At 38.8% G+C, this 23,085-nt stretch overlaps 1 protein-coding gene across 1 annotated transcript in view; it reads right to left on the reverse strand.

Annotated features, from left to right (window-relative positions):
* LOC137268074 (tripartite motif-containing protein 2-like) overlaps positions 1-23,085 on the reverse strand; it is a 49,579-nt gene that overhangs the window by 20,137 nt on the left and 6,357 nt on the right. The window contains exon 2 of the mRNA XM_067802579.1: positions 6,284-6,390. The gene's annotated coding sequence lies outside the window, so the exon portion shown is untranslated. The remainder of the gene's footprint in view (positions 1-6,283; positions 6,391-23,085) is intronic.

Here is a 23,085-nt window from a genome sequence, read left to right on the forward strand (position 1 = left end):
CAAACCCAGGTCTTTAGTGTGACAAGCAAACACTTCAACCATTAGGCTAGTAACAACAGGAATGCAGGTGGTCTGGTAGGAACAAGTACAGTATGAACACAGACTGGAACCACAAGCTGTGGACAGAAACATTGAACTCTGAAATATCAATTCCAAAAGGTCATTGAGTGAGTTAGTTTTAGGCTCCACTCAGCAATATGCAAGCTACATGGTGTCAGTTTCTAAATAATCAAGCAGTGTTTATGATGGTTTTTCAAAGTAAGAGGACACTGGGTCCTGTAAGTTTCAGATGTCTGTCTGACCCCTCGAAAATTCACAGGACCCACAGAAATAAGTTAAACAAACATTTCAGATTTAACATTTCTTATAACTGGCATTGAAATTATTAACATTATATGATAACAAACATAACATTTATAAACAGCAAACAAGTGTCACATGCCACAAATAACAACTTCACACAAAGACATTGTAAATTATTGAGTCAGACTCTGGGGCTGGCGGGTTGGTGATTTCTACCTGACCACTGGCGAATCTGCCAGATTTGTCAGAGGGTCAGACGCTATTCGTGAACACTGATCAAGTCTGGAGCAAACAGGAGCAAGTCTGTCTGTGTCTACATCTATCTGTCTGTGAGTGGCTTTGAGAGTCCTATTGTGTGTATGAATTTGAGGCTTGCTTGCATTTTGAATAATGTCAGTGTAACTGTTATCCCACCAGATGTTAAAGTTTAACATGGATATCAAGACCCAGTCAGTAAAATACCTTCAAACAAAAAGTCGTTCTTTCAGGTCATATTCAGCACCAGGCTGGGCAACACGAAGTACCATCCTTTAACATTTTGAGGTGTGACTTGGATTGACTTGACCAGGGACCCAAAAACCAACATGTTCAAGCAAACAATCTCACTTCCCACAGATCATACTGGTCACCAGTCACTGTCCAAACATGCCACAAGCTGGCAGGGTTGACACAGTTAATATTCACAACAGAGCTGGTATCAATTTTGACAAACTAAACGCTTCATTTTCTTATTATATCAAACAGCCATCTGGTCCCACTGTCTTACATCTGCAAGTCAGATTGACAAGAAATCCATCAGACTTCCATCATATTATACACAGGTGAAAGACGGTTACTGAAGGAAAGAATTATTGATAGAGGCATCCATATCTGAGGATTGATGTGCTCTCTGTGTTGGAATCAAACATGGATTGAATACTGATTAATATATCAGCAGTTAATTGTACTTACATTCATGATCAGCACTAGACTAAGTGACCCACGTCACCTCGACTTGTAACATTCTGCTAAACAAGTTGCTACAGCAGACAGTATGGACTCCTGCGAGCCATTATCAACTTGCCAGCCAGCACCAGAATGATGGCCTGAGAGGCATACAAGAGCAGTTAGCCAAAATGTTGATAACAACTTATCCAAGAAGATGGTAAATGATATAAACATGGATATTTACACACAGATAGCCTAATTATGCCGCAAATGTTTACCAATATACCAAGCTATCAAAGTTCACATGTGGCAGATATAATATCACTTAGTGCCTGGTGTGAGATGATAATGTTCCTTGCATTCGGTCTGGTGTGAAATACACAACCATGTTGTAGCTCACCTTCACACTTACATACTTACTTAATTAGTGCTTATTATAGAAATGATGAAAGACAGGATCCTGATTCCTCATAAATCACAAACAAATTTCTTAATACTGGATCTTTCTCTGCCACCGGGATATACGTATGGGCAACATATGCTCTTGAATGTTTGTGTTTGAGTTTTAAGCCACCTTTCCAGAAATATGACTGTGGGGGACACCAGAAATCTGAGGGCTTCAATGTCCCAGTAATATGACTGCATGGAGATGCACTGTTGGCCCTCAGTGAGATACGCACTGGGCACTGGCCCTCAGTGAGATACGCACTGGGCACTTGCCCTCAGGGAGATATGCACTGGGTATTGGCCCTCAGGGAAATATGCACTGGGTACTGGCCCTCAGGGAGATATGCACTGGGCACTTGCCCGCCGTGAGATATGCACTGGGTACTTGACCTCAGGGAGATAGATATGCACTGGGTGTTAACCCACAATGAGATATGCACTGGATACTAGACCTCAGGGAGATACGGACTATGTACTAACCCACAAGGGCAATCACATGGGGTACTTCTTTATTAAATCCTTAAGTTCACATAGCTAGACACATTGACAGTTGCAAGTGACATTAACCACATGACTAGATCCATGCCAGCTGCTATACATTTCCCCATGAACACCAGTATGTAGAATGATTATGTCAGTGAAGCGTCAAGTTACAGAACTGGCAACATTTCGTGCATCATGAAACAATTGGGACAGTACCTTCACATGACCTTCAGACAGATCAGACATGAAGGACCATGAAAACAATTTGCATGTGTTTGCTGTTTAACGCAGCAATACTCCAGCACTATGGCTGTACTTAACATCATGAGCATCGATCTACATGACTGGGATATGATGACATGTGTCATCCAAGTCAGTGATAACACAGTCCTGTTAGTCGCCTCTTACAACAGGCATGGGCAGCTAAAGACAAATTCTAAACCTGGATCTTCACAAGCAGTGTTTATTTGTAGCTGCACAGATTGCACTTCTTAACAAAATACATCACACAGCCCCATAGTGTTATGAGTGGCATGGGTAGAGGCAAGTCCCCATCTTCAGCAGCTTGACTAACCTTCACAGGACTCAAACATGGACGGACGTTCACTGGACAATCATGGCAATCCACTTTCAGCATAAACCAAATCTGAGTTTCATTCCAGATCCAACTTTACTGTGTGCAACTTACTTTCATTTAAAATGAATGAAGATGCAATTTGGGCACATTCATAACACTAAGATTTATGGTATTGACAAACTGCTAAGATCCAGAATCCAACAACGAGGCGATGAGGTACTCACAAGCTGCTAAGATCCAGAATCTCTACTAGAAAACAAGTATGAGGTACTGTGAAAATGCTAAGATCCAGAATCCCTACTGAGAGACATGTATGTGTAACAGAGTATCTACTCTGCAAAGAATCTCTACAAGGAAGATCAGTTCAAAGCACTAGCTTTTCTAAAGGGAACAATCAGCTGCTAAATGCTAGCAGCTCTAAATCAGCTCTATTCACAAGGTCACGGCAAACTGAAAGACATCCCCACTGCACAACACATATCCTTCATTAACTACATCTCAGAGGTGAAGCTTATGAATATGTGTCTGTATGGACAACAAGTGTCTCTTATGGTGGGACCATGTTGACCTGAGGATAGAGTTCATTCAGCGAACATTCATTCAAAATATGAACTGAATCGGTCTAATGGTTTCCAATAGTCAACTGGGCATGATCTTTCAGGACACAGAATCCATGATGTGTTACTGAGACTGACACATAAGTATAGGACTTATCATACCTGACCACTAATCTCCCTGTGTGAGGACTCTGTTGCAGCCTAAACCTAGGGTTGTTATGAGCTGGTCCAATTCAGTGGGTAACTTCTGTTTCAGTAAAAATCTGGGATAGAATTGGTGTTCAGTAACCAACACTTGTCATAAGAGGCAACTAGCAGGAACAGGTGGTCAGACTCACTAACTTGGTTGACACATGTCAACATATCCCAAATGCATAGATTGATGTTCATGCTGTTGATCACTGGATTGTCTTGTCCAGACTTGATTATTTACAGAGCACCGCCATATAGCTAGAACATTGTTGAGAGTAGCATAAAACTAAATTCACTCACTCACTCATTCAATCAAGAACCAATCACATTTTCCACAATCAAATTTCCTATCATTTTTGTTTAATGTTAAAAACAATTGAGCGAGCATGGTTAGTTTAATGCAGTTTAATGTTAGTTTAAAGGTCACATGCAACGTAAAACACAACTTTGCACATTCTGGTGCCTTTCGGTATACACTTACCGAAACAAATCATAAAAAATGCCAATTCAACCTATAAAGTTGAAAAAAAACGCGATGAAAAAAAAGCCAGCGAAATCGGAGTTCAAACGTTTCACTAAATTCCCCCCAGCGCTGGTGGGAAAACTGGTTTCAACAGCTGTGCTGCGCTGCGTCCATAACACATGCATAGTGAATAGGTTCGCAGGGCTTGAAACAGTATGCATGCCCAGCGTCTGAGGTCGTGAGCAGTAGTCTAATCTTGGTTGTGTACACAAACAAGTAAATACGTAAAACAACTTGTAAAACAACTTGTTGATTGTTGTAAGCAGTCTCTGTCACAGAGAAAGCTCAGTGTCTGGTGTATTGACACCTATATGTCTGTCTGCCTGTCTGCTAAAGACAACATGCAATACACAGCTTCAATCATTGACCATGTACAATTTGAACTTAACACCTATCAGAATATACGACATAAAGAAAATAAGTTGATTTATGACTCGTGCACCCGAGTCCCGTGTCTGCCACATTATGTAAGTAGGCACGTGCGATACACATGACATGTTTTTATGTCTGTGGGTTGCAAACAAACTACATTCATTTTTTTCAGATGACTGGATCTGACGGAAACTGGTGCAAACTCTTGTCAGTTTAAAGTCCTGCTTTGTACTTGAACGAATGATTCCAGCCACGCAGTAGTTTACCATCTCTACTGACATGATTTTTTATTGGATCGAGCGCAAATTCCGAGAACATGTATTTTCCAAACCCAACATCTCTACATACATTCTTCATAGATAACGACTTCTTTTCATGTATATGATTTTGTTTGACAACAGTATATGAATCCATACTGAAACGATGCATCAAGTACACAAAAAGAAGTTGTTATCCATGAAGATTCTTACTTTCTTGTGACTGGCTATACTTCTAAACTGCCCATCAAACAGATCATCTTTCTGTACACACAATGAACCCTCAGCATCTCAGCAAAATGAAACAGCCCATCGGAAGCCTTCGTTACACTTGAGTGCATATCCACCCGCTATGACTGGGTTCGGTCTCCCTAGGTCTTCTTTTCGGGGGAAGTAAGCCCAAGTACAAAATATTGCACTTTTGAATCGTGATTCTATTCTTATAATTGTGTTTATTTGTTTTTTTAAAAGCAGCAATGTATATTATATGTCATGAATAAGTGATAAATCTGTTTTAATTATGTTTGATTTTTTGGTTGCATGTGCTGATATTTTAGCAATACTGCAACATGGGACAACAGATATGAGCTTCACACACAGGGAGCCAAACACAGAATCAAACCTGGATCTTAGGTATGATGAGCAAATGCCTTAACCACTGAGCTTTCTCCTGTCCCTCTAATAACAAGAACGGCTTCACACCATTGTGTTCTGCTAACTATTGTGACAAATAACTTGTGCTTGGTTACTTGAATCAATGCTATTTATAAGAAGGGTTTCACTTAGATAGAAAGCTTTGATTGTAATTGATTGATCATCAACTGCTCCTGTAAACCAAAGCTACCCCTTGTTGTAGGGAGGGAGAGCTTGTTTTAATGAAACTACATATATCACAATGAGTCATCTGGACGTGGGTGGAAAGTCTGATGCAGGCTCCAGGCCTTCTTCACTTAGGTAAAATCACAGACTTATTTAGGATCCCCAATGGCCAAGTGCCCTTATCTGACAAACTTGAAAACAATTAATTACTTAGCAAAACTGCAAAGGTTTAAAGTGAGTCATTCTAAATTCAGAAGCATTTTACCACTGTATCCAGCATATAATTGTGCCTCTGTGCATTTGATCATTTTTAAGTAAAATCTAAAATGTGATAACATTTGTTCGATTGTTGTAATTATGTGCTTGAATAGACAAAATTATGCATTACAAAAAAATTAATGACATTTGCCCTTGAAACCCAGAATTAAGAAATACAATGTAAACAACCTCCTCAACTACACATCCACCTCCATTTTGCTGATAGAGAAACCTGCACAACATAAGTGAATGTGTTTCGATATTTACAGGACGGAAAATCAATAGTAGTATTATGTTGGTAAGACCTCTGATTATCTGTCTATACCACTGTTCTAGGCCATTAGGATTACATATTTTTCAATTCATTTTATCACTTTTCTTCTGGAACTAAGTATCATACTGCTGACTTGGTTGACAAGTGTAATTGGTTCCCAATGGCGCAGATTGATGCTCATGCTGTTGATCACTGGACTGTCTAGTCCAGGGTTGATTATTAACAGACTGCCGCCATATAGCTGGAATATTGCTGAGTGCGGCATAAAACTAAACTCACTCACCTCCTCCTCACCTTCCCTGTTTCCTTGTACTGCTGTGACTGACTCTGGTCTTCACTGTCCCTAGAAGACACCTTGTCTTACACCTCACCATGAGATGCGATCCCAGCTCTTCTGCATGCTGCAGGTGAAAAGGTATAATGTACAGGAAAACAATGAAAAACTGATACAAGCTGCAGGTGAAAAGGAAAAATGTTGAGAAATGAATACACAAAGCCATTTCGAAAGTGGACAGTCATAGCGTACATTTTAATTGGGATTAAACTTTTTTAATATGCTAGGGATTAGGTGCCTGACTGAGGCATGGTTTCGAATCCTGGATAGGACTAATCAAAACAAAAATACTACAATCTGTACATTACTATGAAAGTGAAATCACAAAAATAACATGTTATAAATGTACAGAAAACAATGGAAAATTTGATGAAAGCTGAAAGTGAAAAGAAATAATGCCTGTGTTTCATGACGGAGCATGTCAACTTGCATAAGTCTCTTTAACTAGGCAATAATCAGTTAAATTATAACGTTACAAATAATAAGAACAAGTTATCCCTATAAAACACAGGTGTCCTCAATAAATGACAAATTTACCTCACTTCAATAGGCAGCCATTCAGCACAGGCTGATATTAATGAAGACAGGCTATTGGCATTACTATTACATTTCCAATAACAAAATTTGAAAATGGGACTTTGACTGTAAATTGCAATGTTAAAAATTTTCCTCTTGTTGACACAATCTCCACGTCACAATTCAAATTGGAGTGGTGAAATGTGAGATTAGAATTGGACTCCTGTGATACACTACACCAGCCACTTCTGTATGTAATGTTTCTACATACAACCATACTGGCAATAACCACAGTAAACAAAGTCCTACATGTCAAAAATGTGTGGGAAAGGTGATGGATGGGCCAAATTGTACTGTTATTAAAATGATGATTAAAGAACATGAGCAATATATTGTGGACGATATCAATACACATACATCGTTATTGCAACAATCACAGAGTCCTTTAATGACATACGAAATTTGAGACCAACAGCCACATGCGTTGGCGATAGATACCACAATCAGAAGCAACTTCAAGTCTTCTCAAAGATTCTCTAATGTTTGCTTGTATGTCTGTGTGTCTCTCTGATGTCTAAGGTCACATTCAGCAAACAACATATGCAGATAACATGTTGACAGTCTGTAAACAATGTAATCTGAATAAGACAATCCAGTGATTGATATCATGGGCATCTGTCTGCACCATAAAGACACTGTGACATTCTTCAATATCAACCAGGTGTTACAAAGCAGCATCAGCTGACAACTGACGTGATGTAACATATCCTCCAGTAAAATCTCAACATGATGTAAGTATTTTTATTTGTTTAGTATTGTATTGGTCTTGTGATGGGTCCCCTGCCTGTCTAAGATTAGTCCTGTACTGTGATTGGTCCCCTCTCTGTCGAAGATTAGCCTTGTGATGGTTCCGGCCTCTCAGTCTGGAATTAGTCTTTACATACAGTCTCCCCTTATGTCTGGGATTAGTCTTATTCCGTGTCTCGATTAGTCTAAGATCAGTATTGTCCTCGGTCTCCAAAACTCGAAGATCAGTATTGTCCTGAGTCCCTTCTCAGTCTGGGATTAGCCGTGTGCTGGGTCCCCTCTCACTAGTCTCAGTTTGGAATTAGTCTTGGCTTGGGTCCCCTCTCTGTCTGGGACAGGTCTTGTCCTGGGTCCCCATCAGTCTAAGATCAGTATCGTCCTGGGAACCCTCTCAGTCTAGGATAGGTCTTAGTTTTGTAATGGACTCCCTGAACATCCAATGCACACTTTCCACACAGCAAAGGTAGTATACTGTATGCAAGTAAGTCAATCAACTTGATCATAAGTAGAGTCGTAAATTTTGTATGTCCTAATAAAAACCTGCAGAAAGTCAACACATTTGACGACAATCTATCACTTTCCTGAACCAACAAGTCCCATAACACAGACTGTACACACACAATGGTAGGTGCAACATGTCAACTATCGTCGGATACCAAGTTCCTGTCCAACTACCTCTCATACCTCATATACCACAAGACATTCCGGATCAAAATGATGTCCGAGAACAGGGACAGTCTCTGCAGTGGTACATTGTGTCACTCTGACCATTACGCATGCACGCAATCTGCCCTGATTCATACATGTTACAAAGCCCAGCCAATTCAACAACCACGACCATCTGGGCGTGGTGGTGGAAAACTGAAAAACGCTGAGGAATAACCAATAATCAAGCCATAAAAAATAATAAAACCAAAATGCAGAAAATCATGTCGACAGCTAACACTGATGATCTGGAAATGTCCATTATGTTTACTAATGCTCCGACTCTACAAGCTCATGACTGGATTGAGAAAGACGATCGTAAGGAGACCCTGAGGATATTTATTCCAATGATTCCAGATATGAGTCAAGAAAGTCATTGATTTTTAGGTACACGGCTGTCGATCTGACCGTTAATTTCATTGCAGAAAGAGCTGGATCTTTTACACACATTGATTTTCTGAGTATTTTTAGCTTCCAATTTTAACTCAGTAAACATGATAAAATGGAATATTTGAAATTACCTAGATACCTGCTGAGACAAATAGCCCAAAACACAAATAATCTTTCCTATAATTACAAATAACAAGCTACTATGTTTTATTTCATGCATAAATATACAAAAAAAACTGATTCCTCATCAAGCACTTATTTCCTGCAGAATCATGTCTATACAAAGCAGACCTTCTTAATGAAACACACCTGAATCAATGGCAAAATTAGTTCATTTTTTTCATAAAGGTTCCCTTGACTAGTGCTTAATTGGGTAGGAACTAGACACAGACAGTCCTTTGTACATTTGATCAATATAAGATGCTGACACAACTGATTTTGTAACTGAACTCAAAATTGATGATAAAAATCACTGATAATGTTACTGATTAGCCTAACGTCCACATTTTTCTGTTTCACACAAGGAACACAGACAATAAGGACTATGGAGTCCCTCCACCTGATTATTAACATACCTCCAACGTTTACACACCTGCAATGTTTACATACCTGCAATGTTTACATACCTGCACATCACATTCAGCCAGCATACTGGTCACAAACAACATTCCATTCATATGCTTATCAAAACACTGAATCACATGCTCTAGACAAAATATCCTATCTAAAACTCTCTTGAGCTTCGAACAGATTTGGACAGCCCTCCAGGTAATGTCGCTTCCGTATGAACAGCCATCTGCATAGGAGTCAGTGAAACACATGTGGCAGTCAGTCAGCAGGCAGTCAAGCATGGAACTTGGGACAGGTGAGCTGTAGGTCAATCCACCAGGTAAACATGATCTGATCATACCAGCAGTTGAGCTCATTGACCTACTTGGAGTTCCACTTCCTCCTAACAGTATCATAAGTCTGTCACGAGATTAACAGTTAGTCCCTGAATATTTTCTCTATTGTTTTCGCTATTACATACAAACACATTCAAACTGAAAAGGAGCCCTAATGAGGTAGGAGGTTCTGGGGAAATCTAGACTTTAGGGAAAATAATGCTATTCATGGACTGTAAGAGCATCCTTGATATCTCCAGTGTATAAGTTCCAATTAAATCTCTACAATGCCCTGGATGCATGTACGAGTCGGTCCAATAATTTTATCTTATAATTTTACTGGCTCTGCATTCTCACAGTAGCCAATCAGCTTAGCCGCCATTACAACCAAACTTGCCAGAGTCAACAAAGATAGTGGTCGCATCTGCGAAGGGGAAATCATACAAGCGAATTGACTTGTCCGAAACTTCAAAAATGCAAGAACTCCTACTTCTTCTAGAGGACCTTGGATGGTTTGTGTTGCCAAGTTTAATCGGTTAGATAATTCAAAAAGCAAAAGTGAGTTGTGATTGGTTACAGCTCAACTTCCCTGCATACACAGCTGACTGTAGATGCACCCAGGGTATAGTGAAGACGTATCGGAATGTATGCCCTGGAGATATCGAGGATGGTGGGAGAGGAACTAGCCTGCAACTTGATCCAGGAGGTGGAAAGAGTTTGAGATGGCTCAAGAAGTTCTTGTCACTGGTGCACATAGCGGTTGCGTCCTTTTGCAGGTTTCAGTTTAACTTACTTGCAATAATTTCCTCAAATAATGCATGCAAATGTTTCATTATATACAAGCTGAACTTGAAAATGGAAGGAAATAATTTGTACCAAGTGTCAACTGGACGCAACACACATATATCTTAATCCTAAAAAGCAATTCTATTTCAGCCGTTGCCGCAAATGTGCATACACTTTACTTTCCATTTCCTTAATCCAATACAAGATATGTTCTACTTCACTACCCGAGGTGTTTCTGTCAGTGTTGTGACACTTCCATGGGTAAACTGTATAGGTATACTGATAGATTAACAGAGGTGTGAGTATGACAGACTTATACTCCACTTTAATCTCAGTTATTAATCTCTTGTTACACACATGGCTTGCACATGGTTTGCAGACCAGGCCAGGTCCGGGCTGCTCCACTCATCTCAAGTGGCCCGACTTAATGATATACATGCAGTTCAGCAGCAGCAGCATTAAAGAGATGAGTCATTGTTTCCACACACACTGTTCTTAAACTTCCGCCTTTATTTAAAGTCAGTGTTTGCTCGTCATGCTGAAGAACAGGGTTTCGGTTCCCTATATGAGTGGAATGTGTCATGTCGCATGAAATGACATTCCTGGGATACTGGTAAAAACACTGTATGAAATACACAGAAAACCCAATCAGAGCTGGTATCTTCAAAAATGTTATCTGCACAGAAAGGATTAACCAGACCATACACCAACGTGTGGTCAATTTACCTAGGTGAATGGAACATCTAAAATTTTTGCCAGACCGTCAGGCTGGCAAGCAATACGTTTAGACCATCCATCAAAAATCTGTCCCATCTCAGGTGATTGGACAGGCCTTATTTCATATGCTGCACCATAAAGACACTGTGACATTCTTCAATAGCAACCAGGTGTTACTTAACTCACTCACTCACTCTAGATGATGATACAGAGACATCTTAAGCAGTCTGTCCAAAAACTTGTTTCTACATTATCTGGCCTTATTCGTTTCAAAAAAGCTCATCAAAGAAGATGTGTGTGAGTGAGTTTAATTCTATGCAGCTCTTCGCAATATTCCAGCTACATGCCGGCAGTCAATAAATAATCCAGTTTGGACAAGACAATCCAGTGATCAACAGCACTGATCTGCACAATTGGGAACTGAAGACATGTTTCAACCAAGTCTGAGAGAGCCTCTAACCACCCGATCCCATTAGTCGCCCCTTACGACAAGCATAGATGCCTTTTGTCGCAAGTATTGGTTGCTGAAGACCTCTTCTATCCCAGATCTTCCAGGGCACATCAAAAAGATCATGCAGTCTCTATTTGGTCTTTAACTATTCAATTGTTTGGTTGTTCTATGCTTGTAAGTTGGTCTGAATGACTGAGGTGTTCACACTAACGTGTACAGTCCATAGTGGCATCAACATAACTGAGCATTATATATAATGTAGGCATTCACTTTACCAAGGGAGACTCCCTGAGAATAATGTTGATTGTTTCAAGTTGTCACACTTGTTTAATGCACTCACAGTTATTAATCTTTAACACTATCTTCAGCCTCCTGATGCCATCTTGCAGTGATGATGACAGACTGGCAGTGAATACATTTCCATCTTGCTTGCAAGTTGGTGATGGTTTTAAAAGGACAGCACAGTCAACCGCTCTGAAGCATTGTTTGTAAACAATGGCATACGCATCCCAAGCTTATTCTACCCTGCTCGCCTTATTCCATGAGAGACATTTCTGCTCCAGTGACCACCATTGTCGCTGCAGGCCTATCACACAAGCTGACATATCTCTTGTTTGTAAACAAACATACTTATTCTGAAAGGATAAAAATACCATAGGAAACAATTTTTTCCTGCATTAGGTTATTTTATAAATTAAAGTTACAAATGTTTCAAGGTATGCCTTAATCTAAATGTGTCGACACGTCCAAAATGAAACAAGATGAAGAATTTTAAGCAACAATGGACGACACACGGATGCAACAGAGGCGTCAAGGCCACAAGGAACTCTGGGCTAAGGACAGTAAATGAATTCATGATGACACAGGCCAGGTTTACATTGTTATCTGGGCTTCAATGAAAATTGTCTTCTAATCCAATGAAGCTGGTAACTGGCATTTTGTAATTCACCTATAAGAAAAACAAACTGGATTTACATTCAGTTTTCCTACTAGAAAACACAAGACTGAACCTAGTCTATTCTGCACTGTGACCTCTGCACTGACCTCTTTTCTTTTGATGTTAGAACTGAATTATGCATGCCTCAAAATGTGATGTCTAGGTGAGACATCTTCTCACTGACTGATAAACACAGAACTGTAGACAAACTGTCCTTATAAGTCCCCTTGGTCCCTAGTCTGGTGATCTACCTTCGGATGTTGGTGATTAATAGCCCATTTTTATATCGAATTGTCTATAGTGATTTCATTTTACAATAGTGTACTAGTTTTACATTTATATAACTGTGATACTATGTGATGGTATTTTTACTGTCCTTCTATGACAGGTTTTTACATTCTAACGTTATTGATTTTCATATCGATATAAACTATATTGTGCTCAGCACAACATGGCTGAAATATTGCTGATGAGACACTAAATAACTCACTTACTCACAAACTGTCCCTTTAACCAGACACGTTAACGACACCGTAGTGACCAGGAAGTATGATGCCTCTTTAACTATCAGTTCATGAAACAGATCCAGGCAAACACTGTGTGTTTACATGGAACTTGGCTACTGGATGTTTGCTGTTGCAGGATCTCAATCTAAGAACACTATAAATTTACTGCTTTTAGTATTACACTGTACCAATCATTAAATGACACCTTCGCACAATACTGAGAGTTAGGAATGGGATAACGGTTCAATTCAAACACAATCATCAAAACATTTGTAAATTAATGTATCCTCATTTACAGTGGAAAACATGGCTAGTAAACATATTGCAAACTGAACGATGCAGAACATCTGACACAAACAATCACTCATAAGCATTAGAAAATGATGAGATTACTGAAAACGTATAAAAACGTAGGACACAGAAACCACTGTGTGTGCATATCTGAAGAAATAAAATGCTGGAATATATGATTAGAACATTCGGACATCACTGGCTCAAATCCCTGGCTCCATATCATTGCAGCACACTATGATGACAATGTGTCATGCACTGCCAGAAGTTTCCAAAGACTGATCACGTATGTACTGATGAATCTATGTGTTGGGTTTCGTTTTAATGGACCTTTGCTTCTTTGCATAAGAAAGGGTAAGAAATGCCACGTTTGAAGGCTTGTCTAGTTGCAGACTAAGAAAAAGTATGTTTTTTACACTTTAGAAATCACTTTTCTCTTGAGTTTTCTACTTAGCATGAAATCTGAATCTAGGAGAAAACATGTACAACTCATTTCAACCTACTTTACACAACAGCTAAACATGGTATTCTTAATCTTTGAGTAATAAAAACTGTCTAAGTGGAAGAGGTAAACTGCAGACTGATACTGTAAATCACCACACACAGTTATGTAAATACTGAAGTGCAATCATCAGTTGGTCAATAAAGACCCTTGTGTTACAACTTGCATACCCATGTATTATCATAAATAACAAACACACTCTTTGCTGATGTCAAGTGTTTTAAAAAGTATTAGGAATGCAAGAATCATGTTACTATTTGGTTTCAAATAGCAGGAACAAGCCTTCAGTGAGATATTACAAAGGCATCATGACCCTGTCATCACAACCACTCAGACCATAATTAGTTCTAACAAAGATATTAACAAAGTTTATCAAAAAACAATGATCCTGGTCTCTTACCAAACAGCATCTTTCTTCAATTACCATATTATTTATCATCAACCATAACACAATGAATATGATTAAGCAGATAATCCAAACCACTCTGGTTACATCTTACATTCCATCAACCAGTGTAATATTACATGAGGTGGGGCAACATTGCCATAGCTCATTACAGCCAACCAATCACCATTATCCATTTAGTTTATTCCCTGAGATTTGTTGTCAGGATCACAGCTTGCAAACAGAGAACAGTCAACACTGAGCGGATATGGTTACAGAACCTTATACTGAGGCAAACATGGGAGACAAGGACTGTGTGTCCAAACAGCCTTAAAAACATGAAATACAATGAGGACATTGTGACATACTCTTGACAAATGAATGCCTGACCACAAAAGAACCTTGGTAATACAAACACTGGCGTATGTAGACAGGCTGTATCTTTTATGCTCAGCTTGAAACCTGTGCACAGCAAGCACTTGTTGGCTGGTATACCTTTTTTAAGAGCGCAAAAACTGTACGACTAGACCAAAACATATTCAGCTTTAGAAATAATTACCTTTTTTCTTTGTGAGACTTATTTTCACTAGCACCAGCAAGCTGTCGTGAGCCTGATTCTCAAAGCTCTGTTACAGCTAAAAGAGTCGTAAGTTAATGTATGGCGCTTACGACTTTCTTAGCGCTAAGAGAACTTCGAAAACCTAGGCCCCCGAACTTATGTTTTGTTGTGATTAATGTTAAAGGCATCCTAAGGTTAGTGACTATCAGTCAGTCTTGGAAAGACATGGCCATACAGGTTGTCACCACTCCGACCAGAGGGAGTGAGTGAGTCTATTATGCCACTTTTAGCAATATTCCATCAATATCACAGCAGGGAACACCAGGAACGGGCTTCACACATTTGGTGTGACTATCCAACTGCATAACCACCCCATTCAAGCTAGATAATGGTTTAGTTGTATCCCTGTAAGAAAATATTATGTGACTCTTAACTTCAAAAATGACTGCCCTTGATATTGCTCATTTGCTCCATGAAGTATTCTTGCCACCTTTTCCCTAACACTTTACAATGGTGCATAAATAACAACCCCATGATATTTGTATCTGTGAAAAGGCTTATCTTTCATAGATAAATGAAGTTCCACAAACATGTGGAGTTGGTTAGAATTAGACTTAAAATGCAATGCCCAACATGAAGACCTGTTACAGATAAAATAAAAACTCACTGTATGCAGAAACACTCCTGCCAAAACATACTTAGCATGCAGTTCTGTAACAGATAAAATACAAGTCATTGTACGAAGGAACTCTCTAGGTGTGTTAACCTCTAGGTAGGAGGGCAACCTGAGTATTGGCTGCTCCAGCTGCCAAGAACAGGAGGATGGCAAGAGGCTGAATGTGTTACATGCATATGAGTCTGATGTTGCGACTTGGTCCACTTATGAAAAGCCAGTAAATAAAAAACATTAAGTAAGTAATCAGGTGTAAACTTAACAAATTTAACTTCTCTCAAGAAGGTAAAAAAATGTTAACATTATTGAATACAAAATTCCAGATAGAAAGTGGTCAGATGTAACATGTTACATTTGTAATTACACTTCTGCAGAAAAGTACAGTTTCTCTTGTTTGTTGGGTTGAGTCCCATCTAGGATTTGAACCCACACTGTGATAGACAAGCACCTTAAATCGCCAGCACTCAAAGTCAAGAACCTAACCCACTCAGCCAAAATGGCTTCCAAAATTATTGCTAATCTCTACTGACTCACATCCTTAAACAAGGGGAAGGGCAAGCTTATATTGAGACCCTCCCAAGATAACAAGTCATAATGTCCATGAGCAGGGTTCTTATTCTACACAAGTCTTTGATGGCTGCAGTATCTTTGTGTAATCACTGTAATCACCCATGTCCATGTAACACAACACACAACCTACTGACCATGTTGATCAAAGCAGTTGCATATAGTGTACAGACAGGTAATACATGCAACACCAGTTACCATGGTTACACATCTCAATTCACACTAACCTCATCCAACATCAAATCACAAACATTTGTTGTCAAAGAAAACATTTTAGCACTGTAAACAGGAAAGGTTCTGCTGGAAAGACGAGTGTCATAATTATTCACAAATTTTACTGAAAGACGTAGATGTTTGAAGGATTCATGGCAAATTATTGCGTACTAACTAGATTTTATGACTTTTTAATGAAGCAGTCATCTGTCATGTTGGTATTAATTGAAGAGAATCTAAACACAGCCACTGATATCAGACCAATATGAAAACCTGTTGCTTAGTTTTATATGATTTCCGGATCAGTTGATCCAATCATAACACTGACTCATCACTAGCCATAATGTCAACAGTGTCACTTAGCAATGACAAAGAATGTCATATCAATAGTTTGTGAAATCTTGAAATGTCTCACTGCCATCTAGCAGACAGAATCAATGCAAGTTCTTTAAGCAGCATTCAGAATTTTGTACAGTCAACTAGGGGAAAACACATCTATATCAGCTTCTTTATCACATGGGTGTATAAAAGATAAAAGATATTTATTGCATAGCATTACATAAAGAACAGTGGCAATATTCTGTACACTACAAATATAGTGAGTGAGCGAGTTTAGCTTTAACACCACTTTTAGCAATATTCCAGCAACATCATGGTGGGGGACACCAGAAAATGGGCTTCACACATTGTACCCATGTGGGGAATTGAATGTGGGTCTTTGGCGTGATGAGTGAACTCATACCATGAGGTACAAAGATACACATATACCCAGAAACATTCCACATATATATATAGTGCATCATGAGGAGAGATGAAACTATGGTAACCCATAAAATGTATTTAGAATTTATAAATATGACATATCTTGGAGATTGTTTCTTACATGATGAGACTGTTTATAGAAAGCGTTAAGAATTGTTAATTCTTACAGAATACAGTACATTCATGATCATGATTAAAGACTGTTTGTGGAAGTGATTCTCTTTCTTTGCTATACTGTGTAGATGTCAACAGAGGTACTGGGATAGAGAACCTTGCAATGGGCAATTTACAGCTTTATTAGCCATTTTCTGAATTTAAAATGGGCTACTGCCCTTGTATCTATGGTAAACTTCAAAATCTTATTGGACCATTTTTAATTTCAATGTGCAAAATGGTTCATGGCCCCTGCCTCTCCCTATCCCTGCTAATACTGTTATCAAGCTGTGACGAATCAATGTGAAGAAACATATTACAAAGGGAGTATATACAGAGATTATATAGCCATAAAGTCTTGTGATCATATTTACAGTCATACAGAAAAAACAAACTGTCTCACAAACCTGTCACATGTCACTCACCACGCTGAAGTGTCACAATGAGATGGGTTAATCAAAGCATTTATCGGTCAGCCAGTGGACAGGAACAAAGAGACGCAACTGGTACTGACACAAGGCTATCAGTGACCAGGGATAGCACTGTGGTCATCGCACTCTGTCAACCCACCCGACTGGCCACCACAAAGCCGGCTTCAACCCGCCCTCGGAACAAATACAGTGGAGCCCGGGATGAAAAAGTAATCCTATCATCTTCCCTTTAACACTCTCTGGCAGCTGTCCATCAATGGACAACTACTGCCACCTTCAAAACATACTCTGTTTAAAATCAGTCAGAATAATGGTGGCGATAGTCAGTTGAAAAAGATTCTATTTACACTGACTGTCCTGTAGAATCATTTAGGTTTTATTGACTAACTTCGCCTGCTGCCATCATGCACCTATTTGTCATTATTCTGACATATATGATGGATGTTTCAAAAGTCAGTGAAATGTTTAAAACTAATGATGACTGTGGAGCTTTGTTGAAACACTGTGGTTAAAGGCACAAGTATAGAAAACGCAATACTTTTCTAAAAATGAATAATGCATTTCTCTCAGTAATACTGCCTATCAGCCCTCAGGGAAGCTACCATATAGTGAATTCCCTAAATAATTTACATATTTAGATTACAATATCAAATGAAAAGTTGCAAAAACTCCATTCTCATGTCCTCTGCTGTCCAAACATTATTTCAAGTGAACGCCGTAGAGTTAAGCCTCTTGAAGGGCTCTTTACGAATATCCTATGCAGAATTTGTGATTGAAACATGTTTGGCAAATATCAGCAAGACTATGCGTCACAGTTTTCGATGTACGGAGAATTTTTGTGTTCTCCGTTTGGAAACTGTTCACTTCAAAGTTTCAATTATCAATTACATGCATGACGTAAGGGATCATAAGTCTTTTATTACATCAACTGAGGCTTAAGAGTGTGCATGTGGCCCAACATATATAATACAGGTCAAAATAATGTCGCAAATATGTAACATTGTGCCTTTAAGCGTGTTTTGTGCCTGCAGAACCTAGCTTATCATGAACACAGACCCGGACAATATCACACCCTGTTTTTATCATGAACACACACCCCAGTTTATGATGAACACAGACCCTGGTTAATCATGAACACAGACCATAAAACACTTATCATTTGATATGTTTCCCCTGAATATTGTTTACAAACAACTTGAAGCAACAGCTGGTGACAGTGAAGACCACCAACACTGTGATGACACGGTACTTGACGTACTACTGACTACAACATAGATCTACATGAGCCACACACACAGCTGGCTAATTACAACTTGTTTATGCAAATGGTGAACCATCTGAACACTGGGAGAGGCAACTTTACATATGGAATTGCTTTATCAGTTAGAGATACTGACAATCAATAATTGTTTGGAATGTCAGAATCTACATTTACCAACTGTCTTATCAATCTCTACATTACAGTGAACATACAACCATCTTCTTGATTGTGCCGTCTTCCCACCAGAAACCTTAGACTGTTATTTCTTTCAATGATGTCATAGTATTTTGACTTTCAACCCCAAGTCAGCAACATATGTTGATAAATTTCCAAATTTTAAAAAGAGTTCAAAATTTGTTGCCTATAACGGTGTTACACTATAATGTTTTAAGGTTCTGCATACTGAAATGCATTTCACTGAAAACATTGTCAAATTAAAAAAACATATTTCAGTTTTCAGTTTTGCACCATTCCACCAACAAATCAGATATTTTGACTTTAGGAAAAAAGAGTAATCAAAATAAAATGCGAATATGACAATAACATAAGTAAAAATAAGAAAAATATTATCACTAAATTCAAACAAAACAGTCACTTTCTAATTGGTCAGCTGTGATCTCCTTGCCTTTCTTGAACTTTATTGGCTGGTCCTTCAGCCTTTGACAAATGTTGAGCCTGAACAAATCATTATTTCTGATCAAGCAAACTTACAAGACAACCTTTCCAGAGACACACTCCCATGTCCGAGACCGTCTCCTATTAACAGTATTACTATCATTTGACTGTACATCTCCTCCACCTTTCACTGCTATACTGGTAACAAACCATTATTTCAGGGGCTTACTTTGCCCTTCAACCCCAGAGGAGCTAGAAATTTCTGTGGTCCTATGAGGGTTTTGCAAAGTGATGAAATGGTCTTCGGGGATTTACTTTTGAGTCCTGTATTTAAGGTTCACTTTTCAGGGGTCCTAGTAGTACTACAAAATGGGGGCTACTGTTACTGTTATTGTACAGTGGTTCAAAATTATTTCGAAAAGCTACTTGCCACTGGGCAAGTGACTTCAAGAAAGTCACTTGTCCTGACTAATTATCCACTTACCCTGATTTTATGACACAATGCGTGATGTTAATGTTTACTGGACTATTTACTGAAGAGTGATAATTTCACTCTGTACTAGCTCTACTTTATTATTAGTGCTAACTTTAATAGCTTCATTATGAGCAGATATGAAATGAAATCCAAGATTATTTGCAAATTTGAAACCATAAGTGGAAATCATGTATCAGTACACGGACAAGTAAGATACCGTTATTTGATTGCCCGAAATGAAAACTGACTTGTCTCGGGTGTCAGGCGATGTGATTTTTTAACCCCTGCTGTATTGTGTGATCATCACATCTGTTACAGCAGTTTAATTGCAAATGATACCATAACCCTGTTAGTAGCAGACTTGGTGATAACTTATTGTTTCTTAGATGGAATTTTAATAAAAAGTATAATCTGGACTTTTTCTGCATCCTTGTGTACATGCTAATAAATAATGTTGTCTCCATTGTAAATTTTTATGCACATACAACACAGGAATTCACATTCCATAAATTATTTGGTGTTATCTACTAAATCAAATTAACGATAAAATAATCACCTTAATTATAAAAAAATAAACATTAATCATCACAAATTTGGTACAATGGGCATTATTGTGTGTCTGTATCGATGTACTTTATGTTTTTCTGCATCCTATAAATCGGAATTCAGTAACACCCTGCATTATTTGCTGTCCGTTACAAGTCTACAGTGATGAATGAAAGAATACATGCCAGATAATGAAATCCTTGAACAAACATCTGTAACAAGTGAGGTGTGCTAACATTAGCATCACACTGATTAGGAAATAGGTCATGCAAGTGTCTGAAACAAGATGGAATCCTCTCACAGAATTACTTCAAGTACCCAGTCTGAGGCTGTCAATCATCACATCCTCAACAAGCTATCTTCAAAGTAAAACCATGAGGCAATCAGCGTTGTGTACAACAGAGGGGGGAACAGCCCTCTCCCTTGTCGGACTTCACAACAAAATAACGTCTTCCATGAAAAAGTACAATTTTTAGTTTCAGATGTCATGAAGTTCATTTGTGTTGCTTGTGATAGAAAGTATTTATAATTAACAATATGAACTCTGTGTCATCAATAGTTTATCACTGAAACTTAAGCGATGAGTGAGTGAGGATAGTTTACACAGCTTTTTAGCAATATTCCTTCCAAATCTGTCATGGTGGGAGATACCAGAAATGGGTTTGACACACCCTGTGCCCATAAGGGAAATCAGACATGCATCTCTGGCATGACAAGTGAATGCTTTAATCACTAGTCTACCCCCCTGCCCCAATTGTGCTGAAAAGTAGTTACAAACAAAATAAACAAACTTATGAAGTTGTTGTTCATGGACCAGTGCAAAATTATTGTCAGAACAATTGGTTTTGTGAACAAAATGACATCAGACTTAAGATGATGTTCTCATAATAGTCATATCAGGAATTATTCTTTAACGGTTAACAGACTCATCTCAGTTAATATGATGAAAGAAAGCCATTTCTAACCTATATCCACCAACCCATGAATATCGTTTTGTTTGTGTGTTGGTTATGGTCTGAGAATGGATACTTCAGGACACATATCAATGGAATTCCACAGTGTCTTAACAGCCAAAGCTGGCTTCAGTCCAGTCGCACTGATCGTGCAAATACTTTTATTGTGAACCCAGTCAGTATCTCTTACAGAAAAGCCTCTTATCCTTGTACTCCTAGTGGGAACCAAGATCAAATTAGTCACAGTGTTGTCAGGGATTTCCTCATAGCAATAAATACTTTGGTCTCTTCAGAGGATATCCCAACAATGCCCTAAACAAACCCCAAATCTGTGAAGTTCTCCCCTGGGATCCTGGGTATTTGGCAGTGTTGCTGATTCAGGGTTTGTGTTGTAAGCAGAACATGACTTAGCAGTGTGTCATTTTCAACACGGAACAGAATGGCCACATCCACTGTCCAGACAACCGCCATGGTAGCCCAGAGTAAACATGGGCACTCTGTAGTGTAAGGTCCAGAAGTTTGTCAGGATGAAACACTAGTTCTTCAGTCACTGTCCACACAATACAAGATCCAAGATCTCACCAAGGGTATTCAATGCAGTTCCATCACAGTGTATTGGATGGCTAGTCAATGTAAATACACCTCTGTGTATTGGCTGGCTAGTCAAATGTAACATGCCTCAGTGTATTGGCTTGCTAACAATGTAATAAACTCTGTATTGGCTAGCTAGTCAATGTAATACATCTTAGTGTATTGGCTGGCCACTCAATGTAATACACCTTAGTGTATTGGCTGCCTAGTCAATGTAAATACACTCAGTGTATTGGCTGGCTAGCAATGTAATACACGTGAGTGTATTGGCTAGCTAGTCAATGTAATACACCTTAGTGTATTGGCTGGCTAGTCAATGTAAATATACGTCATATACCTGGTTGGATAACAATGTAATACACCTCAGGGTATTTGGATGGCTAGCAATATAATACACCTCACTGTATTGGCTAGCTAACAATGTAATATACCTTAGTGTATTGGCTGGTTAGTCAATGTAAACATACGTCATATACCTGGCTGGATAGCAATGTAATGCACCTCAGTGTATTGGCTGGCTAGCAATGTAATACACGTCAGTGTATTGGCTAGCTAGCAATGTAATACACCTCAGTGTATTGGCTGGCTAGTCAATGTAATACACGTCAGTGTATTGGCTAGCTAACAATGTAATACACCTTAGTGTATTGGTTGGCTAGTCAATGTAAATATATGTCATATACCTGGCTGGATAACAATGTAATACACCTCAGGGTATTGGCTGGCTAGCAATATAATACACCTCATTGTATTGGCTAGCTCACAATGAAATACACCTTAGTGTATTGGCTGGCTAGTCAATGTAAATATACGTCATATACCTGGCTGGATAGCAATGTAATGCACCTCAGTGTATTGGCTGGCTAGCAATGTAATACACGTCAGTGTATTGGCTAGCTAGCAATGTAATACACCTCAGTGTATTGGCTGGTTAGTCAATGTAATACACCTCTGTGTATTGGCTTGGTAGTCAATGTAAATATACCTCAGTGTATTGGCTGGCTAGCACTGTAATACACGTCAGTGTATTGGCTGGCTAGTCAAATGTAATACTCCTCAGGGTATTGGCTGGCTAGCAATGTAATA

This window comes from Haliotis asinina, chromosome 16, assembly GCF_037392515.1.
Source record: "Haliotis asinina isolate JCU_RB_2024 chromosome 16, JCU_Hal_asi_v2, whole genome shotgun sequence".
Lineage (NCBI taxonomy): Eukaryota > Metazoa > Mollusca > Gastropoda > Lepetellida > Haliotidae > Haliotis > Haliotis asinina.